Below are 10,141 nucleotides of genomic sequence, written 5' to 3' on the forward strand. Positions count from 1 at the left end.
GGTGGCGACGGGCGAGCGATGCGGAGCAACCGCGGGCCGGCAGGCGCGGCGCGGCCGCCGCGAAGCCAGCACCGGAGGAGCGGGTGCTTCCCGGGGGCGGGAGGGCGAGCGGCTTCCGGAACGGTGCGGGCAACGAGAGCCCGGCTGGGTGTGCTGCGCTTTGCTGAGCTGCGCTGTGCTACGCTGCGCTCGCCTCGCCCCGCACTACGGAGTCCTAAACGCCAGCCCCGCGCCGCCGCGTGACATAGCGCGGAGTGGGGAGGAGCCGCCCGGCGCGGCCCGACCCGGCCCGGCAGGCGGCGCCATAGCACCCGCTCCGCCCGCCCGACGGCTGCGGCCGCTGGGCAGGGGCGTGGCGCAGCCCGGCGACCGTGCTCCCGATTGGGCCGCCCTCCCCGTCGGGCGCCGCCATTGGCTGGAGCGGATGGGGCGCGCCGCCTGCACCGTCGGGGCCGCCCGCGCTCCGCTGGTGGCGCCGCCGTCAGGGCGCAGCCGGAGCCCGTGTGCTGCAATAGCAGGCATGGCTCAGTGCATAGCTTGCGTTATACTGCTGCTGCTAGTCCTCATGGGGGTGCCCGGGTTAGATCAAAAGCGTTCTGTTTTAATTTAGTTTAATTATAGCATGAGTACCTCCCAGGGCTGTACTGCTTTAGCAGTATCTTCGCGGCACGGAGGCAGTCGTGTCGGATAGAGCCAGTGCGGCTCAGCCTTGCTGGAAAGGAAAGCACCCTGTATGCATGGTAAGGGATGGTATCTGCTGTTACTTCTCCCTCCATAGCTGTATGCAGCAGAGGGCGGCTGTCGTGTGCCTGGTGCACCTGCTGTGTGCTGCACTGTGCAGGGCAGAGCCACGACTGCAGCCTGGGCTCCCAGCTCACTCACTTCAATTCAAAACAGTTTTGAGAAAAGGAGAACTCTAATTACGTCCTAGCTGTATTTTGTCTCAGCATCCCACAAACGATGCACGTTGTTGGTGCTGTGAAGTGGTACGTGATGCTGGAAGGCATGGTAAGCTCCGCAGCTTGGGTCACTTCAGGTAGTGTGTCATCAAATGAATTGTAGCAGAATCTGGAAAAATCACTAAGACCACCTGGTCCAACTGCCCATCCCCACCACGGCCACTGACCATGTCGCTCAGTGCCCACATGTTTCTGTAACGCCTCCAGGGATGGTAACTCCAGAACTTCCCTGGGCAGCCTGTGCCCATGTGTCAAGGCCATGCAGTGTCTGTGCCCATGTTGGATGATGCACAACCTGAGGGTGAGCAGCAAGCCACAACCGCTGGCACAAGGATGCAATCTGACCTGGCTGTGGGCACGAGGATGTCTGAGCGATGCTATATCCTATCTGTGACGACAAATAGTAAATCCATGTCCTATATCAGTGCAGTGATGAGAACTCATTAAGAGCACAGTTGCACAAGCTCCTGTAGGTGGGAGGTGAGGGGTGAATGCTCCGTACCAGCTAAACATCAGTTTGAACGGCGTTGAAAGATGATGCTGGAAAGCTCTTCATTGCAAACACTGCAAGTAAAAAATGCCATGTGTGCATTTTTGAACACCTTCGGTGGCCAAATGCATTGAGCCGAGTGGGGTCTGGTGAGATAACTACAACTGCCCACATTGTTCTTGTACTGGGAGGGCAGGAGCAGCCTGGGAGCTGCATGGCTGTGCTGTACTGTAATGTGCCCTGCCAGATACAGTAGTCCTTTGTATGAGAGGATGATCTAAGCCATTGTTGTGCCCACCCGCACCATAGCAGCAAGCCGGGGCAGCACCAACAGCGGTGCCACCCTGCGTGAAAGATGCTCTAAGCAACATCTGCTGTCCCCAAGCTGTCAGCCCAGCCCTACTGCACGCACCCATCTTGCAGGTTGGAATACAGCTGTTTTCAGAGCTGAGCTGTGGGATAACAAATCTTAGTTCCATGCAGGTCACTAGGGTGCTGCTGTTTGTCCATTATCAGCTCTCTCTCTATCTTACGTGCTTGTGTTAGTCAAATATCATTCTTTGAGGAAAATGACAGAATGAGGAAATTATTTTATCAAAATGTGAAGTAGGTCATTGTTATATCCTGGCTTATCATTTTCCCTGTGATACAAAGAATCTGAACAGGGTGCTGGCCTTGTAGAATGAAAGCTTTCCCTTTTTTTTTCCTGCAGAAACTTGACAAGCCTGACACGGAGCAAGGCACTGGGCATGACGTGACGCAGTGCTGCTGGTGCAGGGCAAGGTACAGACTGCCCCAGGGGGCTGTCACCGGGGTCCCACTTGTGAAAGCAGCAAACCCACAGCTGGAAAGTGGCCATCTCTGATGCTCCCCATTTTCTTCCAAAACAGCGAGATCATGGCAATGCTGCTGAGCTGGTCACTGGCTGGAGAGGTGAAAAGGAGGGAAAGGGGAAGTGTGAGGGAGCAAAAGAGGGCAATAAGCCAGGGAAGCAAAGGGAGATTGTGTGAAGGACAGCTCTGACCTACCCTGACTTCAGAAGAGTGCTTTTGAGGCTGCTTCTTGACTGCCAGGAGAGAAAAGGGCTGGGGAAGCACAAGATTCTGTTCTTTTTATTATAAACTTCATTCGATGTGTATATATATATATATATATACATATATATATATATGTGCCAGGGCTTTTTTAGAGAACATGTTTGTCACTCAAAATATCAACCTCAGGCAAGTTTTCACTACATGGGGAAAAGGTTCAGGAACCGGCACACATTATTAACACAGTAATATCCCCCCACCCCTCCAGCTAAGTTCTGATTGAGAAGGCACTAACATGAGCTCAAAATCAAAATGGACTGCTGAAATCAACCTGAAAGCAAAATAAAACAAAACTAAACAAAGCAGAATTGCTTCAAGCCACTCAAATTCCTAATTAATTCAGAAAACAAATTAACCCTAGCCTCCTATCTGCAGTGCCTCTGCAGGGGAGTCGCTGTGGGAGGTGATCCCTTTATCTCACTTTTAACATCCTTTTCACCCCACCTCAGACCACAGCCACTGGCAGACACTGAGTGTCCTGAGTGCTGTGTGGCAGTCACCAATTTGCCCATCCTAGAGCTTCTCATGGCCCAGGGCTGTCCCACAGCCTGGGGCACAGGGATGGAGCTGTGCTGCAAGGATGGAGCAGTGTCACTGTGCTTCTACTTACACGGGCTTTTAACATGCTATTTCAGCCTCGGAGTTGCAGAGGCAATCTTGAATGAGGCAGTTAACTCCAAGCCCTAGACTGAACATCTGAGGGGAGAGAAAAGTATAAGAGAGGAAGCTTTGGCAGCGTGCTGTACGTTCGGGCATCCCAAGATGGGCCATGCATATCCTGTGTGGACCAACATCTCGGAAGAGGGACAGCACCTTCCTCCTGGGAGGCCTCTGCCAGCAGGGCTGGGAGGTAAGGGGCATAGAGACCCTCCTGCCCTAACTGGTTCCTTCTGCACTCACAAGCTGGTTGCTTGCAAAGTCTAAGAAGTGATGGTTGCTCCATGTGTTATCTCTTCTGGAGCCAGCCACTTTCTCTTGGTGTCAAACTTGGACAATTCCCATGGGCAGTGCTGAAAAGACTTTTTCCAGTTTTAAAGATCTTCTCTGAAAGCAGTTGCTAGGATCTTGTTAGTGAGGATTAAATACTTGGAACAATCCAGCACAAGCGTCAGTTCTACTGGAAGTGAATAGGGCAAACTTTCCTATGAGCTGCCCTACTTACAACCCAGAGGTGCACCACGGGATGGCTTCCACAGCCTCACAATGGAAAGAGCCACAGTTCTCCATGCTGCATGGCAAAGCAAAGGCAGGAAAGTAAACACCAGGATTCACCAGGTGCAAAGCAAACAGCTCAATAACCACCACAGTCACAGCCTGCCCTGCTCCAGTGCTCATAGGTGGAGCTTATAGGTGGAGTTCCCAGGTGCCTCCCAGTGCCCAGCCCAAATCCAGCTGCCTTCAGCCTCTCAGCTGCCACAGGTATGTGCAATCAGATATGGAAGCCAGCTGCAACGTGAGCTATGTTTTCCTTTCAAGCTTCCTCTCTTTACCTGAAATGCTACATCTTCCACAGCTTTAAGGTTCTCTATGCCTTTGAAAAAGAATGCCAGAGCAAGAAGAACAAACAAAAGGCTGCAGCTCCCCAGCTCCAAGAGCAGAGGAGTCGTCACCCAGAGGTGACCTAGGGGCTTTGAACACCAGGCACTGTTAGCTGTAAATGCAGACCACTACAACGTTCTCAAGATTTCCAATTGCAGTAAAGGCACTGGGAGCAAGAGATGGATAGGTTGCCAGCTGTGTCAGTATGATAAGACAAGCAAGGACACCAAAGCTTTCATTTGAAAGCAACTTGAAACCTCAGCAGTGACACAGGGCAAATCAGCACATAAGCTGCACATGGAACTCTGAGCAAGGCACTGTGGGCAAACGTTTCTTATCTTCAGCTGACGTCAATAGGAATAGCAGCAAAGTGTTTCCTAGAGAGGAGGAGGAGAAAGTCCAAAAGATTTTTCAGCAGTAAAAAAGTGCTTTTTATAAAGCAGTGCTTTATAAAATGTTACTGCTTTTCATTGACAATGAGCAGACAGAATCACCCACAAGTTCTCCCAGAAGTCTGCTTGCTTGTATGGATTTAACAGTGCCATTCCTGCAGGAATGCTGCCTGCTATCTCCGCTGCATCCCAAAGACAACCTGGGAAGCAAAGTCTCTCAAGCAGCACAAGGTACAGCTGTGATAATTACCCACTTGCTCTGATGGTGTGTGAAACAGGACTCTGAGAGAGGCAGGATGTGGTGATTGAGGCTTTCTGCAAGATGATGCTCCCCACAGCCACCTCCCCATTTCTCAGAGTTCCTGCTCCTCCAGCAGCCCATCTTACTGACTTTTGCTTTGCTTTCTAGTTTTACTATTTTCATTAAATCTAATTATCAGAAGAGTGGATGAGGCCCATCTTGGATGGATTTTTTCTTTGTCAGTAGTTTTCATTTTGCCAAGTTTGTTTTGTTTTGTTTTTTGCTTTTAAACTCTTTTGATAATAAGAGGCAGGTGACCCAGCAGCAAAAACACTGCTCATCAGCCTGGACAGCTCAGGGGAGGCTTTCTCCCGCCCTGAAAACCCAGAGGAATGAGCCTATGCTGCTGCAGAGCTGGAATTGCACCCAAACCACAGGGAGCTGTCCTGAGCGTCCCAAAATATTGCCCAGCCTACCCTTAGTATCTGCCTGCTGTTTTTGGGTTGCATTTGCAGAGCGGGGCTTGGGCTGCATGCAGACCCAATGGGTCTTGCTGTTGTGAGCAATGGTGTAAGAGCAGCAGATCCCAGAGCCTAGTCTGCCAGGGGGAACAAAGAGATGGTTATAGGTTTGGGGAGAAAAAATAAGGAAACGAAAAAGAAAAGAGAACAAAGAGCCATTGACAAGAGGCACAAATAAGCTAGGTCTTAAGTGTCATTCCCCATCTGATAAAACAAAAATGTCCAGAGCAACCATTAAGAAAAAAAAAATACCATGCAGGATTAAATATCTGTTTGGCTCTATGCACTGACTGTACACAGAGCTCTTTTTCCTTTTGTGCTCTCAGTTATCTTTCTTCTCGATTAATGTGGAGCTGGCCACATACTCATATGTGGATGATGCAGACCCATATTTTGGGAGCTGCCTTTGTGTAGTCTGTACTTTCAGGAGCCTGGAGCAAAGCAAAACAGCAACATGTGTGTGAAGGAAAGGGGAAGGTGCTTGGGCTGATCCTATGAGATGCATCAAAGGGGTAAGGATGAGAGTTTGAGAAGGATTCAAAGCCAGAGACAACTCCAGCAAGGGGTTAAAGATGGCAAGACAGTACTGAATAAAAAATACACAGCAGAAAAGGACAAGTGTGGGGAGTGCCGCTGTGGGCTGCTTGGGGCAAACAGGACATTGGTGACCATCAGGCAGCAAGGAGATGGACGGGTGGCTGCCCCTCACTGGGCTGTGAGCAGTGAGGGGGCTGCATGCAATTTGGCTTTGCCATGCCAAAGAGAAGGGGGATAATCCATTCTCCACAGCACGTGGAGGTAAATAAGGCAAGAAATAATGAGATTAAAGTGCAGCAAGGGAAGCTCAATACAGCTGTCAGAAAAAACTTCCTAATGGTAAGGACAGCTGCGTATTGCAATTGCCTCTTGGAGCCATGGCATCTCCACTGGAGTGAGACGCATGGGGCTGTCAGGAACGGCTGGGTAAAGCTGCATGCATTTCTAGGGAGCAGAGATGTGCTGGTGCTTCTTGATAGTTTCTCTTCCTGCCACACTTTTGGAAAACAATTGAAGGACTGCCAAGGTCAATGGCACTGCGGTGATTTCCACTGGTGACAGACAGAAAGCTAGGTAAGCCCAGTACTCCTTCTCTCTAACCATAGTATTTGATTGCATGGAAACAGGTGTACCTGCTCAACATTCCTTTCTCTGTGCACTTCCCTGGCCTCCTCTTCTCATCATGCAGATCACCAGTGTGTCCCTGAAGCACAGGATATGATGTCCTCTTGGGAACCCAGCTGGGGAAACTGGAATTCAAAGGTGAATAAGTAAAAATGTGGGGTGTTTTATTTTCTTCTTCTTCTTTTTTAATATATATAAAATAGAGACTGAATTCTGCAAATCTATGTGTGGTTACTTCACTGTTAACCCAAGGGTAAACATCCTCACACTCAAGGCCCATCTCCGCTGACTGGAGCTCCCCATTAAAAGGTCTGTGCTTCCCTATAGCATGTTCTTCAAAAACCAGATGACAATAAGAAGTCGTCTTACTTCAGCAAGGCACCTATTTCACTTCTCTCACCACATCCATAGGAAAATAGCTGTGCTAAATACACTTCGGGATCAAAGCCCCGTTAAGCAGAATAGATTCCATGCACCAAACCGACAGGCTTCTTGCAGATTTGTTGCTATGGTGCTATTGCCTTGAGAAATTAAAATATCACTCATCAGCCTCCATGGGAGCCTACCCAGAAAAGTAACCACCACAAATTAATAGAACATTGTTTTGGCCGCAGTCACCGAGCAGTTAATTTGCTTTAAGCTTTAATCATCCTTAACTTCACGTTTGGCTGTTAACCCACAAACTGATCATTAACTGCATGTAATGAATGACTGATTTCTAAAGGATTGTTCCAAAGCAAGTTGCTTTTTCATTTGTTGCCAAATGACTTTAATATCTCCCACCAGCACATGGGTGACCTATTGATTCCCCCATAAGAATCTGAGGTGAAACAGGGAGGTACTTGCAGGTTATCTGCCTATAAACAGGCTGCTCAGAGCTGATAAACTTGATGGGGCTGCATCCCACTTTCCAATTTCACTCAAGCTTCCCAAAGAGGCAGGAGTAACCTGGCTGGGTTGTTGTGGGTCACAGCTGGAGGTCTTTAATCAACATTCCCAGTGAAACAGCAGGAGTTTGGTTGGCCTGAAACCCAAATCAAGATTTCGCTGGTATTTACTTTGGTGCTTGTCCCTTTCATAGCAGCTGGTTATGGATGAATGTGATGTTGCTGCAGAGATGATCAAATGCCAATTGGACTTCTTGTTTTTTCTTCTCCCTTCAGTTTTAAAACGCCTACAACTGAAATGTTCTAGTGGCAACTCGTTTAGGCTGTTTAGATGTATCTGCTAGTAAATGAAAGGAGCAATTTTTTGTTTTAGGTAAACAAAATCTTCTGACTCACAGTCCCTATGGTCAGCCACGAGACAATCCTCCTCTCCCATCTTAAGGTCTGTGAGGCCCAAGAAGCTGACTCTGACTCACTGAGGAGGGCTGAGGACTGGGCCATTTCCACAGTGTGCACCTTTCTTCCTGACAGCGCAGACAGAAGTCAGACGGGAGAAAGCCTGCACCGCACTGCCCCAGTTTCTCTTCAGGTATCACTGGGCCTTGATTGTTCTCTTTGGTACAAGAATAAGTTAAACTCATATTTGTAAGTATCTGTTTGAACTCCCCTGCACTGATAGGCACAGGCATTGGGAAATTTGTATTTAGTACCACCACTGCTGCATCTTTGAACTTAATTTTGGAAGCACCCCTGTCACCCCAGTGAAAGTAAAACACGATATGGAACTAAAAGCTTCCTGCCAGACTTACAATGCTAAGTGCTGCCAGCTTTTTCTGGAGAAGAGTCTTCAGTAAAATATTTTCTAATTGAGGAATGCTGATTCCTTCAAACTGTTGACTTTCTGGTGAGAACCACAAAGGAAAACATGCCCAATATATTTCTCAAATAAAAGTAATGAAGAAAAAATTAGGAATGTCTAATGTGTTTTCATGTTACTGGCATTTATAATGGTGTTTTCTTTATTCAAATGATGCCTGCTATTTAAATAATTTTACTTTCAAGTGAACAAAAAAAAAAAAAAACAAAAAAAAAAAAAACCAGCATGAAAGTATTGAAATGCAATGTTTCAGTTGACTCCCACTGCTTTTTTTGTTGTTTGCCTGCAAACATTTTCCACAGTTTGAGTTTTCAGTTCCTTTTTGTGACCTTAGAGGTATTTGTTCCATTTCAAGTACCTTCTATTTGCAGAAAACAGCAAGCAGATAATTGTGCCCAAGCAAAAAACAGGGTGAAGCTCCAGCTAAGGCAGGCCATGGAAACACCAGGAAAACATTCCCAGTGCCTCAGCACCTGGTGCCATGGCTTCTCATGGCACAGCAGGGCTCTGCTGTGGGTTGTTCAGACCAAGCATGCCATGGGCCTCCTGTGAGAAGCTGCCAGTGTGAGGCCCAGCAGGACAAGGAAATGGATAGGAGCAGGCTGAGAACTGGAGGGACAGTCATTTTTTATTTTTTTTTTTCTATGTACATTTATTGAATTTTCCAGTTGCAGAAATGCAATCAAGTCAATTCATAGTCCGCAGGAAGAATGTCCTGGTGTAACAAAAACACAAGGTTTCCAGTATTCATTTCTACTGCTAAAATCTTGCAGAAAAGTATCTATTACCACGCACAGGGAGGGAATGTTCTTAACGGGGACAAAGCTCCCAGTGAAATCCTGGATTGTAGCACTGGGACCAAGGTGATGCAGAGGCTGCCACTGCTGCTATTACTGTTTTTAACCCTGCTGTGTCCTGCATCACGGTGGGACCAGCAATACACCAGTAACTTCTGCTGCATTGTGCACTTTTGTAAAGCTGTCTCCTCAGACCACACCAAACTCACATTGGAAAGAGTTTTCCAGATCTCAGTGAGCTCCCAATTCTGCCAGCAGAGCTGATAAGAGGGCCTGAGGCAACAAGCCTGACTATAGGGACAGCCACCTCTGTGATCGCAGTTATCATTGCTCCTGAGGGCAATAACCACAATAAAGAGGTTAATAATAATAAACCCAGATCTCCAAGCAGCAGCACTGCTAGCAGCACTCACTTCATGCCTTGGGCCAAGATGTGGAGAAGCTTGGACTTCGAGGTGCTGAGTGCTGGCCTGCAGGGCTGCTGAGCAGTGTGGGGCTGGACACAGGATGCCAGAGTGAGAGCATCTCAGGACGCCAGGATGCAGGATGTGGGGTGCAAAGCAGAGATGGGAGATGCGTGCTGCAGGATAAGGGGGTGTGCGGATTTCGGGATGTGAGGATGAAGGATACGGGGAAGCAGGGATGCGAGGCTGGAGAGATGGCGAGGCGGCTGAAGGGTTACGGCGGCGGCGGCCGCCCCCTGCTGTCGGTACGGCCGCGGTGCCGGTGGCTGCGGGGCCGGGACTCCTCTGGGAGCTGCTCAGATGTCGCCCGCTGCGCCTCGGGTCGGCACCCGCTGCTGCAGAGCCGCGCCCCTTCTGCCCCGCGATAGCCGCTTCCCGCCAGCCGGCCCCCTGCTTTGGCCCGATTTTGCAAGATGCTGACGGATCCTTGTGTTTTTCGGTTTTTTTCCCCCCCTTTGTTTGTGCCAACACTTGGCGACAAAGGAGCGCGCATTTTCCGTGCAAGCTGTCCCGCGGTGCCGTCGGGTTACTGATTTATCCCATTAGCTTAGAGGTCAGAGTAGCACAATCAGGGGCTATTTGTCCACTAGCTGGAGTCACTCACGGCTGACAAAACCGTCCTCATTTCCAGCCCCCTGCAGCTGCGTGAGAATCAGTGCTGCGAGTAGGAATGGCGCCTGAGCCCTCTACACCCCTTTTCCCAACTGCAGATCGTCCTG

General features: G+C 49.1%; 1 long non-coding RNA gene across 3 annotated transcripts; it reads left to right on the plus strand.

The window, feature by feature from the left end:
- Nucleotides 1-1,938: 1,938 nt before the first annotated feature.
- Nucleotides 1,939-8,209, plus strand: LOC122189124. 3 transcript variants are annotated; one of them, XR_006181710.1, is made up of 4 exons: nt 1,939-2,232; nt 6,222-6,346; nt 6,462-6,535; nt 7,658-8,209. It is a non-coding gene; the product is annotated as an uncharacterized LOC122189124 (long non-coding RNA). The 3 variants fall into 3 exon arrangements; XR_006181709.1 differs by lacking the exon at nt 1,939-2,232 and adding an exon at nt 3,606-4,705; XR_006181711.1 differs by lacking the exons at nt 1,939-2,232; nt 6,222-6,346 and adding an exon at nt 3,914-3,962 and having other exon boundaries at nt 6,400-6,535.
- Nucleotides 8,210-10,141: the final 1,932 nt, after the last annotated feature.

This window comes from Lagopus leucura, unplaced genomic scaffold, assembly GCF_019238085.1.
Source record: "Lagopus leucura isolate 7727_CA_CO unplaced genomic scaffold, USGS_WTPT01 Super-Scaffold_73, whole genome shotgun sequence".
Classification (NCBI taxonomy): domain Eukaryota; kingdom Metazoa; phylum Chordata; class Aves; order Galliformes; family Phasianidae; genus Lagopus; species Lagopus leucura.